Source organism: Triticum urartu, chromosome 6A (genome assembly GCF_056163025.1).
Source record: "Triticum urartu cultivar PI428250 chromosome 6A, HENAU_Tu73, whole genome shotgun sequence".
In the NCBI taxonomy this organism is placed as follows: domain Eukaryota; kingdom Viridiplantae; phylum Streptophyta; class Magnoliopsida; order Poales; family Poaceae; genus Triticum; species Triticum urartu.
In genome coordinates, this window is record NC_141878.1 from 467999301 (window position 1) to 468013168 (window position 13868).

The window sequence follows — 13868 nt, forward strand, 5'->3', positions numbered from 1 at the left end:
ACAACTGCCGACGGCCACATACTCCGCTTCAGTGGACAAGAGAGACACACAACTTTGCTTCTTAGAAGACCAACTCACCAAAGAGCAACCAAGGAATTGGCACCCTTCGAAAGTGGACTTCCTATCCACTTTGTCTCCCGGCCAATCTGAGTCCGAATAGCCTACAAGGTTGAAGTTTGCTCCTGTTGGGTACCATAAGCCAAAGTTTGGGGTATGAGCCAAATATCAAAAGATTCGCTTAACTGCCACAAAGTGGCTTTACTGAGGTGCGGCTTGAAACCGTGCACAAATTCCCACACTCAACATGATATCCGGTCTAGATGCACAAAGGTAAAGCAAGGAGCCAATCATGGAGCAATATACCTTTTGATCCACTGCTTTACCATTGGGATCTATGTCAAGTTGGCATTCGACGGGCATTGGAGTAGAAGCTGGCTTGACATCACTTAGCTTGAATCTCTTGAGCATGTCTTGAGTGTATTTGGCTTGGTTGATGAAGGTTCCTTCTCTTCGTTGCTTGACTTCGAAACCTAGAAAGAACTTCAACTCTCCCATCATGGACATATTGAACTTTGAGGTCATGAGAGCGGCAAATTCCTCATTGAAAGCTTTGTTGGGAGAACCAAAGATAATGTCATCAACATATAGTTGGCACATAAACAACTCCCCTTTGACCTTCTTAGTAAAAAGAGTGGGGTCGATTTTCCCAATTTCAAACCCACGATCTTGCAACAACTCGGTAAGGTGGTCATACCATACACGTGGGGCTTGTTTAAGTCCATAGAGTGCCTTATCGAGTTGGTACATATGATCGGGGAAATAGGGATCCTCGAACCCGGGGGGTTGTTTGACATACACCAACTCATTAATAGGACCATTAAGAAAAGCACTCTTCACATCCATTTGTTGCAACTTGAAGTTATGGTGAGAAGCATAAGCAATCAACAAACGAATAGATTCAAGGCGAGCAATGGGAGCAAAAGTTTCACCATAGTTGATACCCTCAACTTGGGAGTAGCCTTGTGCTACCAAGCGAGCCTTGTTGCGGACAATAATTCCATGAGCATCTTGCTTGTTCTTGAATATCCACTTGGTTCCAATGACATTATGGTTCCCCGTTGGCCTTGGAACCAATCTCCACACCTTGTTGTGCTCGAAGTTGTTGAGTTCTTCATGCATGAAATTAAGCCAATCCAGATCTTCGAGCGCCTCATAGACCTTTTGGGGTTCAAGACAAGAGACAAACGCGTGATGTTCACAATAGTTTGCCAATTGTCTACGAGTACTTACCCTCTTTCGTATGCTTCAAAGCACGTTCCTCATGAGATGGCCCTTGGTAGAGAGCTTGGATGCAATCTTGGCGGTATGATGCTCCAATTCCTCCTTAGGAGAGAGTTGAGGAGCGGTTACTTGATTATCTTGAGCGTCATCTTGAGCTTGTTCTTGATCTTGAGATTGCTCTTGATCTTGAACTTGCTCGGAGGAGAGAACTTGACCTTGGGCATCACTTGGTGGTTCAACACCATCTTGAGGTTGATCTTGCCCTTGGTCTTGTTCATGGGGTTGAGGGCCTTCACTTTGTTCTTCGGAAGCGTGTGGGCCTTGGGTTGGTGATGGTTCCACTTGAGTGGAACATTGTCCTTCTCCTTTGGCCACAAGGGGATCCTCAATGGGTAGGATAAAACCAACTCTCATTCTTCTTATGGCTTGGGGAGGAATTTCATCATCTACATCACAAGTGCCACATTGCTACACTTGGGAGCCGTTATTCTCATCAAACTATACATTACACGTCTCCTCAATAAGTCTCGTGGACTTATTGAGGACACGGTAAGCATGCGAGTTTGTAGCATAACAACAAATATGCCCTCTTGAGCTCTAGCCTCAAATTTAGACAAACAAACACCTTTCTTGAGAATGAAACACTTACACCCGAACACCTGAAAGTACTTGAGGTTGGGCTTGTTACCGGTAAGTATCTCATATGGAGTCTTGTTCAAGCCTTTGTGGAGATAGAGCCGGTTGGATGCATGACACGTGGTGTTGATGGCTACGGCCCAAAAGTTGTATGGAGACTTGAACTCCGCCATCATGGTCCTTGTCGCATCCATCAACGTCCAGTTCTTCCTCTCCACTACACCATTTTGTTGAGGGGTGTAAGGTGCGGAATATTGATGCTTGATCCCTTCATCACTAAGAAACTCATCCAATGTGTAGTTCTTGAACTCGGTGCCGTTGTCACTTCTTATTGTTAAGATCTTTGCATTGTGTTGACGTTGAGCTTCATTTTCAAAGTCGATGGCGGTTTGTTGGGTCTCACTCTTCCTCTTGAAGAAGTACACCCAAGTGTATCTTGAATAATCATCCACAATCACAAAGCAATACTTTCTACCCCCCAAGACTATCAGAGGATGGAGGGCCAAAGAGATCCAAGTGAAGGAGCTCCAAAGGCCTCTTCGAGTAAATGATAGTCGTGGAAGGGTGAGCCTTCTCATGTAGCTTTCCTTCGATACAAGCACTACAAGCACGATCTTTGGAAAAACTAACGTTTGTTAGTCCACGGACATGGCCCCCCTTGAGAAGACTTTGAAAAGATCTCATATTGACATGGGCAAGACGGCGATGCCAAAGCCATCCCACGTCAACTTTAGCCATTAGGCATGTCGCGGTCTTAGTGGGTCGCTCTGAAAAGTTAATCACATAGAGACCATTCTCGACATGCCCAACAAAGGCTACTTTAAGAGTCTTGCTCCACAAGAGGGCCACGGTATCAATATCAAAGAAAGTGGCAAAGCCCATGATTGCAAGTTGATGAACGGGAAGTAAATTGTATGCAAGGGACTCAACAAGCATGACTTTCTCGATCGTGAGATCATGAGAAATGACAACCTTGCCAAGTCCCAATACCTTAGAAGACGAGGCATCACCCCACTCGACATTGGTGGGCATAGATGAGATCTTGTGCACGTCCACCACCAAGTCCTTGCTTCCGGTCATATGATTAGTGGCTCCACTATTGAGCAACTATGATCCTCCACCGGAAGCAAACACCTACAAGAGATCAATGCTTGGTTTTTGGTACCCATTTTGTAATGGGTCCTTTGATGTTAGTAACAAGGGTCTTAGGTGTTGGGGAACGTAGTAATTTCAAAAAAATTCCTACGCACATGCAAGATCATGGTGATGCATAGCAACGAGAGGGGAGAGTATCGTCTACGTACCCTCGTAGACCGTAAGCGAAAGCGTTATGGGAACGCGGTTGATGTAGTCGTACATCTTCACGATTCGACCGATCCAAGTACCAATCGTACGGCACCTCCGAGTTCAGCACATGTTCAGCTCGATGACGTCCCACAAACTCCGATCTAGCAGAGCTTCGAGGGAGAGTTCCGTCAGCACGACGGCGTGATGACGGTGATGATGATGCTACCGACGCAGGGCTTCTCCTAAGCACCGCTATGATATGATCGAGGTGAATTATGGTGGAGGGGGGCACCGCACACGGCTTAGGGATCAATGATAAACTTCTGTGTTCTAGGGTGCCCCCCTGCCCCCGTATATAAAGGAGCAAGGGGGGAGGCTGTACGGCCCTCCTAGGGCACGCCAGGAGGAGGAGTCCTCCTCCTAGTAGGAGTAGGACTCCCCTTTCCTACTCTACTAGGAGGAGGAAAGGAAGGGGGAAGGGGAGAAGGAAGGAGAGGGAGGAAAAGGAGGAAAGGGGGGCTGGCCCCCTAGTCCAATTCGATTTGGGCTAGGGGGCCGTGCGCCCTGCTCCTCTCCTCCACCACTTGGCCCATTGAGGCCCAATACTTCTTCCTGTATTCCCGTAACTCCCCGGTACTCCGAAAAATACCCGAATCACTCGGAACCTTTCCGATGTCCGAATATAGTCATCCAATATATGGATCTTTACGTCTTGACCATTTCGAGACTCCTCGTCATGTCCCCGATCTCATCCGGGACTCCAAACTACCTTCGGTACATAAAATCACATAAACTCATAATACCGATCGCCACCGAACGTTAAGCGTGCGGACCCTACGGGTTCGAGAACTATGTAGACATGACCGAGACACATCTCCGGTCACTAACCAATAGCAGAACCTGGATGTTCATATTGGCTCCTACATATTCTACGAAGATCTTTATCGGTCAAACCGCATAACAACATACGTTGTTCCCTTTGTCATCGTATGTTACTTGCCTGAGATTCGATCGTCGGTATCTCAATACCTAGTTCAATCTCATTACCGGCAAGTCTCTTTACTCGTTCCGTAATGCATCATCCCGCAAGTAACTCATTAATCACATTGCTTGCAAGGCTTATAGTGATGTGCATTACCGAGAGGGTCCAGAGATACCTCTTCGACAATCAGAGTGACAAATCCTAATCTCGATCTATGCCAACTCAACAAGTACCATCGGAGACACCTGTAGAGCACCTTTATAATCACCCAGTTATGTTGTGATGTTTGGTAGCACACAAAGTGTTCCTCCGGTATTCGGGAGTTGCATAATCTCATAGCCAGAGGAACATGTATAAGTCATGAAGAAAGCAGTAGCAACAAACTAAACGATCATCGTGCTAAGCTAACGGAATGGGTCAAGTCAATCACATCATTCTCTAATGATGTGATCCCGTTAATCAAATGACAACTCATGTCTATGGCTAGGAAACTTAACCATCTTTGATTCAACGAGCTAGTTAAGTAGAGGCATACTAGTGACACTCTGTTTGTCTATGTATTCACACATGTACTAAGTTTCCGGTTAATACAATTCTAGCATGAATAATAAACATTTATCATGATATAAGGAAATAAATAATAACTTTATTATTGCCTCTAGGGCATATTTCCTTCAGTCTCCCACTTGCACTAGATTCAATAATCTAGTTCACATCTTTATGTGATTAGTTCACATCTCCATGTGATTAATACCCAAAGGGTTTACTAGAGTCAATAATCTAGTTCACATCGCTATGTGATTAACACCCAAAGAGTGATCATGTTTTGCTTTGAGAGAAGTTTAGCCTACGGGTCTGCAACATTCAGATCCGTATGTATTTCGCAAATTTCTATGTCTACAATGCTCTACATGGAGCTACTCTAGCAAATTGCTCCCACTTTCAATATGTATGCATATCGAGACTTAGAGTCATCTAGATCGATGTATAATCTTGCATCAACGTAACTCTTTACGACGAACTCTTTTATCACCTCCATAACCGAGAAATATTTCCTTAGTCCTCTAAGGATAATTTTGACCACTATCCGGTGATCTTCTCCTAGATCACTATTGTACTCCCTTGCCAGAAACATGCTAAGGTATACAATAGGACTGGCAAACAACATAGCATACTTTATAGAACCTATGACTGAGGCATAGGGAATGATTTTTCATTCTCTTTCTATTTTCGGTTGTGGTCGGGTTTGAGTCTTTACTCAACTTCACACCTTGCAACACAGGCAAGAACTCCTTCTTTGACTGTTCCATTTTGAACTACTTCAAAATCTTGTCAAGGTATGTACTCATTGAAAAAACTTATCAAGCGTCTTGATCTATCTCTATAGATCTTGATGCTCAATGTGTAAGCAGCTTCATCGAGGTCTTTCTTTGAAAAACTCTTTTCAAACACTCTTTTATGCTTTCCAAAAAACTCTACATTATTTCTGATCAACAATATGTCATTCACATATACTTATCAGAAATGTTGTAGTGCTTCCACTCACTTTCTTGTAAATACAGGATTCACCGCAAGTCTGTATAAAACCATATGCTTTGATCACTTTATCAAAGCATATATTCCAACTCTGAGATGCTTGCACCAGTCCATAGATGGATCTCTAGAGCTTCCTCACTTTGTTAGCACCTTTAGGATCGGCAAAATCTTCTTGTTGCATCATATACAACTCTTCTTTAAGAAGTCCATTAAGGAATGTAGTTTTGACATCCATTTGCCAGATTTCATAAAATGTGGCAATTGCTAACATGATTCAGACAGACTTAAGCATCGCTACGAGTGAGAAAATCTCATCGTAGTCAACATCTTGAACTTGTCGAAAACCTTTTGCGACAATTTGAGCTTTGTAGATAGTAACACTACTATCAGTGTTCGTCTTCCTCTTGAAAAATCCATTTATTCTTAATGACTAACCAATCATCGGGCAAGTCAATCAAAGTCCATACTTTGTTCTCATACATGGATCCCATCTCAGATTTCATGGCCTCAAGCCATTTCGTGGAATTTGGGCTCATCATCGCCGCATTATAGTTCGTAGGTTCGTTATGGTCTAGTAACATGACTTCCAGAAAGGATTACCGTACCACTCTGGTGCGGACCATACTCTGTTATCCTCGAGGTTCGGTAGTAACTTGATCTGAAGTTTCATGATCATTATCATTAGCTTCCTCACTAATTGGTGTAGAGATCACTAGAACCGATTTCTGTCATGAACTACTTTCCAATTCGGGAGAAGGTACAATTACCTCATCAAGTTTTACATTCCTCCCACTCACTTCTTTCGAGAGAAACTTCTTCTCTAGAAAGGATCCACTCTTTAGCAACAAATATATTGCCTTTCGGATCTGTGATAGAAAGTGTACCCAACAGTTTCTTTTGGGTATCCTATGAAGATGCACTTTTCTGATTTAGGTTTGTGCTTATCAAGCTGAAAGTTTTTCACATAAGCATCACAACCCCAAACTTTAAGAAACGACAGCTTAGGTTTCTTGCTAAACCACAGTTCATACGATGTCGTCTCAATGGATTTAGATGGTGCCATTTTTAACGTGAATGTAGTTGTCTCTAATGCATAACCCCAAAAACGATAGTGGTAAATCGGTAAGAGACATCATAGATTGCACTATATTCAATAAAGTACGGTTATGATGTTCGAACACACCATTATGCTGTGGTGTTCCAGGTGGCACGAATTTTGTGAAACTATTCCACATTGTTTTAATCGAAGACCAAACTCGTAACTTAAATATTTGTCTCCGCGATCAGATCATAGAAACTTTATTTTCTTGTCACGATGATTTTCCACTTCACTCTGAAATTCTTTGAACTTTTCAAATGTTTCAGACATATGTTTCATCAAGTAGATATACCCATATCTGCTTAAATCATCTGTGAAGGTCAGAAAATAACAATACCTGCCGCGAGCCTCAACACTTATCGGATCGCATACATCAGAATGTATTATTTCCAACAAGTCAGTTGCTTGCTCCACTGTTCCGGAGAACGGAGTCTTAGTCATCTTGCCTATGAGGCATGGTTCGCAAGCATCAACTAATTCATAATCAAATGATTCCAAAATCCCATTAGCATGGATTTTCTTCATGCGCTTTACACCAATATGACCTAAACGGCAGTGCCACAAATAAGTTGCACTATCATTATTAACTTTGCATCTTTTGGCTTCAATACTATGCATATGTGTATCACTACGATCGAGATTCAATAAACCATTCACCTTGGGTGTATGACCATTGAAGGTTTTATTCATGTAAACAGAACAACAATTATTCTCTGACTTAAATAAATAACCATATTGCAATAAACATGATCAAATCATATTCATGCTTAACGCAAACACCAAATAGCATTTATTTAGGTTCAACACTAATCCCTAAAGTATAGGAAGTGTGCGATGATGATCATATCATTCTTGGAACCACTTCCAACACACATCGTCACCTCACCCTGAACTAGTCTCTGTTTATTCTGCAACTCCCGTTTCGAGTTACTACTCTTCCGCAACTGAACCAGTATCAAATCCCGAGGGGTTGCTATAAACACTAGTAAAGTACACATAGGTAAAATGTATATCAAATATACCTTTGTTCACTTTGCCAGTTGTCGGAGTAATGGGCCACGGGTAGCCTAACCCGAGCCCTTGGACCTTTCAAGACAGCGGGGCCGGCTGCGCCCCTCAAGACGTCAAGATAGATCTCCGCCTCCTGGCGGCCGGTTGGCTGAGCGGCCGACTGGCCGAAGGCGGCCGAGTTCCAGAAGACGGCATCATGACAGGCCGACTCCTAGTGAGCGGCCTCCAGAGAGGTCGGCCCCTAGCAGTCGGCTCGTGGCGCCCTCAAAGTATGCGCCCTCATCAAAGAGACAAGACAGAGTATGGCCTCAGGGTAGCCCATCCCCCCCCCCAAATCCAGGGCCGGGCGTGGCCACAGTGCCTCGTACCAGCGGAGATCTCTGCCCGGCGCGGCACTGTTACCACTCTGCCCTTGACATCACTCCTGTCAGGAGAAGTACTGCCCCCACTACCGCCTGTCGGTACGGCCCGAAGATGGTGGGCCCTGCCGGTCAGCGAGAGCCCGGAAGATGGCTGGGGACACACCAGCCGAACTCGACGGAGGCCGGCTCCCAACGGTCGGACTGACCCTTCCTCGGGGGCCCACGCGCCATTAACCAGACCAGATGCAGAGTGGCTACAGTGATCTCCCATCAGGGGGAAGGACTGTAGCCACGCCTCCCTGACCAAGCACGCGTCATTAGCAACACGGCTACAGTAATCTGTAGCCGGCAAGACCCGCGAGTGGTGGAGGCGGCATGTCGGCTCCGTACGAGACCAGCCGGCGGGGCCCACCAGGCGGCGGGCCCCACCAGGCGGTGGAGAAGCCGGCGACTAGAGAGACTGACAGCCGGGCCCTATGCCCGGCCGGATTACGATTGTACCCCTGGGGTGTAGGCCTATATAAACCCCCTAGGGCACCCATGCAAAGGGTTCGGATCTGTTAGGACTAGACTCATACCTAGAGGAGGAGAGAGCGTGCCTGCCTTCTTCCACCTATAGCAAACAGCTCAAGGAGCACCATTGTACCACTTGCGCCTTAGTGCTCATGTGGAGACCCCGCAGAGCAGGACTAGTGGTGTTATCTCCTAGGAGGGCCCCGAACCTGGGTAAAGTACGCCGGCGTTCGTGTCTACGCCTTATCCCGCTTCCAGGCACCGGCGACGTTCTACTCGCTCTCATCATGATAAGCCATCCATTGGCATATGTCGCACCCAACCCCCGACATTTGGCGCCCACCGTGGGGCAAGGTGCACCATCTCCCGGAGACCTGTTCTGGACGGGAACCCTGTTCCTTCCTGGCGAGCACAGCCAGCCCGGCACGCCAGACGGCGTCTGCGCCGACGCGCTGCATGGCGTGGAGATTGCCTGTGCGGCGAGCTGCCTCGCCGATCTTGTTGGTGAGATTCGCCTCTCCGATGAGCCCGTGTCTGATGCGGGCACCGATGACCCCAAAGGCCGCCTCGTGGGCCTCCTCGATCAGCTCCACGTCGCCAGCGAGCCTGCTGCTGACTTGGAGTCGGTTGGCTCCACCGACCCGATGTTGGTCGACTCCGACACGACCTCGCTCGACATGTTCCCTTCCAATGTAGTGGTCTACGATGAGCCGCTTCCTCGCGCGGACAGCGGTGGTAGCACCGACCGTCACGGAGGTGCTCATGATCAGCCACGGCGAGCACTCTGGCGGAGGTGGCAAGGACCCTTTGCAGACGGCAATGCAAGACTTGGTTGCGCCAATCCCGGAAGACGCCGACGCCGAGACGTTGGAAGCGCGCCGCGTCCAGCTCGTCGAGAGCGCCAACCGGTTGGCCAGCATGAGATGCCTTTCGGAGGCCTACTAGCAGGAGATGGACCATGCTGTCGGCGGCACGCCGGCTCCTGGCGAGCCTAGCCGCATTGGCTTGGTCCGGCAGCGTGGCGCGACCATCGCCAGCACGTTCAGGACAAATCGTCCCATCTACGCCATGCCTGCAGAGAACATACAAGCTGCCCAGGCGGCGGCAGACGAGCTAGACAAGCTCGAGGGCGACGAGCGTCGCCACATGACGGAGCAAGTTCAGCAGCTCCTCGACGCGGCTGCTGAGCAGCAAGATGCCGGGTGCCGCACCGAAGCGCCCAACCGGCGAAACGATGACCCGCCACCTCGCCGAGATCAAGGCGCGACATCCCGGACGCCGACTGGTGGCGTCCGTGATAGAAGAGACAAGGAGCCGGCTGCCAGCCGCAGTCGGACTCACGTCACCATCGAGCGCGTCCAAGACGGTCGCCCAAGAGCAGTGCGGCGGCGAGACGACTGCCCGCCTCCTCCTCCCCGCCGGGAGAGGCGCATTTCCCCGCCGCCTGTTGATCACCCATCGCTCAGCGACCGCCTTGGTCGCCGAGAAGGAATCGGAGAAAACGATGCTCGCCATCGGATCGACCGCCTCAATTGATCCCCGGTGCTAGAAGAGGAAGATGGGCTGGGTCCGCCTTGTTTTGGCCCCCGCATCTGAGATGAGCCTTTTCCCAAAGGGTTCACTCTCCCAAGAGATACGCCCAAGTACACCGGCTCCATGAAGCCGGAGGACTGGCTGGTCGACTACTCCACAGCCGTCAGCATCGCCAACGGCAACAAGCGCGTTGTCGTGAAGTACGTTCCCCTCATGCTCCAGGGTACGACCCGGACATGGCTGAACAGCCTGAAGCCCCGCAGTGTCAACAGCTGGGTTGATTTCACTGAAGCATTCATCTGCAACTTCACCAACACGTACAAGCAGCCGCCCAAGCCTCGCCAGCTCTCCCTGTGCGTTCAAGGCCCCAATGAGTCGACCCGTGACTATCTCACACGCTGGGCCGAGCTGCGCAACTCTTGCAAGGGCGTGCACGAGGTGCAGGCCATCAAGTACTTCACTGTCAGGTGCCGAGAGGGCACCCTCCTCAAGCACAAGCTCCTCTGCGATGAGCCAACGACCCTTGACAAACTGCTAATCGTAGCAGACAAGTACGCCACGGCCGACTCCTCCATGAAGGCAGAGATTCAAGTTAATGTGTCGGGCAAGGTGGCCTCCCAAGCCCCTCAGACCCCGGCTGGCGACGCCAGTCGGTGGCAACAACCAAATGACAACAAGCGCAAGGCCATGCAGCCGGCTCCCACGAGCCGGCTGGTGGCAACAGTCGAAGATCAACGGCTAGAAGGGCAGCCTCCTCCCAAACGCTAGAAGGGCGGCAAGCCTAACTGGCTACCCGCCTTCTCGTACGAGCAGACTCTTGATGCGCCCTGCAAGTTCCACAGCAGCGCGAAGCCGTCCAATCACACCACTCGGAAGTGCCATGGGCTCACCAGGATTACCAAGGGTGACGGACTCCAGCCCACTTCGCCTGCCGGCCCGCCGCCTCCTCCTCCACGGCAGCTGGCGGCTCGGCCGGTCGGAGCCATACAAGATGATTATCCTGAAGAGCATGGAGCCTACGTCGTGTTCACCAGCGTGGCCCACGACAGGCGCGGTAGGCGGCAGCAACAACAAGAAGTAAACGCAGTAGCATCAGAGGCACAGGAATTCATGCATTGGACGGAGAAACCCATCAGCTGGAGCAGAGCTGACCACCCGGAGGTGATGCCAAACCCCGGCTCTTATGCCTTGGTGTTGGATGCCACGTTCACCACAGAGAGGTGAGCTGCTCGTTTCTCCCGAGTCCTGATAGATGGTGGCAGCAGCATCAACATTCTGTACAGGGATACCATGGAGAAGTTGGGAATCAAGCAGAGACACCTTCAGCCCAGTCGGACTGTTTTCCATGGCATAGTTCCTGGCCTTTCCTGCTCACCGATCGGCAAGACTCAGATAGATGTCCTCTTCCGGGACAAAACTCATTTCTATCGAGAGCCAGTCTGGTTTGAGGTTGTGGACCTTGAGAGCCCATATCACGCACTGCTTGGCCGGCCTGCCCTGGCCAAGTTCATGGCGGTCCCCCATTATGCTTACCTGAAGATGAAGATGCCGAGCTCCAAGGGAATCCTGACCATAGTCGGGGACTACAAGAAGTCTTCCGCCTGCGCAGCAGAGAGCAGCCGGCTAGCCGATTCCCTCGTGATCGCGGCTGAAAAACGGCTCCTTGACCGGGTTGTGGCAATGGCAAGCAAGCAGCCGGAAATGTCACCCGACCCCAAGGAGTTGGAAGCCGAGGGCTCATTCAAGCCGGCCAAAGAAACAAAGAAGATACCCTTGGACCCGGAGCACCCGGAGAGGTACGATGTCGTAGGTGCAAACCTTGACAGTAAATAGGAAGGCGAGCTCGTCGATTTCCTCCGTGAGAATCGGGACATCTTTGCATGGTCCCCTAAAGACATGTCAGGTGTTCCGACGGATTTCGCCGAGCACAAGCTACACGTCCGATCTGATGCCAAGCCAGTCCGGCAGCCGTTGCGTCACCTGTCGGAGGAGAAGAGAAGAGTTGTTGGAGAAGAGATAGTCCGGCTTCTAGCAGCCGGCTTTATCATGGAAGTATTCTTTCCAGAATGGCTAGCCAACCCAGTCCTAGTGCTAAAGAACAAGCAGTGGCGCATGTGTATCGATTATACCAGCCTCATCAAAGCATGCCCCAAAGACCCATTCGCTCTGCCAAGAATCGACCAAGTGATTGACTCTACAGCCGGATGCGAGCTGTTGAGTTTTTTGGATGCATACTCCGGGTATCACCAGATCAAGCTGGACCCGGCCGACAGGATGAAGACCGCCTTCATCACACCATTCGGAGCCTTCTGCTACCTGACCATGACATTCGGCTTGAGAAATGTCGGCGCCACGTTTCAGCATTGGATGTAGAAATGCCTCCTCAAGCAACTTGGCAGAAAGCTCATGTCTATGTGGACGATGTGGTGGTGAAGACTGAGAAGCGTGGGACGCTACTGGAAGATCTCAAGGAAACTTTTGAGAATCTATGCCGATTTTAGATCAAACTCAACCCGGAGAAATGTGTCTTTGGAGTACCAGCTGGCCAACTCCTTGGCTTCTTGGTCTCAGAGCGCGGCATAGAGTGCAACCCTGTGAAGATCAAGGCCATCGACAGGATGGAGGTGCCCACCCGACTGCTGGACGTGCAAAAATTTACCAGCTGCTTGGCATCCATCAGCCGTTTCATCAGTCGGCTGGGCCAGAAGGCTCTTCCCCTGTACCAGCTCATGAAGAAGACCGCTTTTTTTGAGTGGAACGACAAGGCGGATGAAGCTTTTCTCCAGCTCAAGAAAATGTTGACCACCCCACCTGTCTTGGCGGCCTCGACTCCTAAAGAGCCAATGTTCCTCTACATTGCCGCTACCAGTCGGGTGGTTAGCACAGTCATAGTGGTGGAACTGAAAGAAGAAGGCAAAGCCCTACTGTCGGTGTCAAAACCGGCGGATCTTGGGTAGGGGGTCCCGAACTGTGCGTCTAGGCGGATGGTAACAGGAGACAAGGGACACGATGTTTTTACGCAGGTTCGGGCCCTCTCGATGGAGGTAAAACCCTACTCCTGCTTGATTAATATTGATGATATGGGTAGTACAAGAGTAGATCTACCACGAGATCAGAGAGGCTAAACCCTAGAAGCTAGCCTATGGTATGATTGTTGTGATTGTGTCCTACGGACTAAACCCTCCGGTTTATATAGACACCGGAGGGGGGCTAGGGTTACACAGATTTGGTTACAAGGAAGGAGATCTACATATCCGTATTGCCAAGCTTGCCTTCCACGCCAAGAAGAGTCCCATCCGGACACGGGACGAAGTCTTCAATCTTGTATCTTCATAGTCCAACAGTCCGGCCAAAGGTTATAGTCCGGCTGTCCGGATACCCCCTAATCCAGGACTCCCTCAGTAGCCCCTGAACCAGGCTTCAATGACGATGAGTCCGGCGCGCAGATTGTCTTCGGCATTGCAAGGCGGGTTCCTCCTCCGAATACTTCATATAAGATGTTTGAACACGAGGATCGTGTCCGGCTCTGCAAAACAAGTCCCACATACCATCATAGAGAGAGTAATATTTTCAAAAATCTAATCTGCTGACGTATTCTGCAGCGTGATATCACACCACAGCTAAGCCT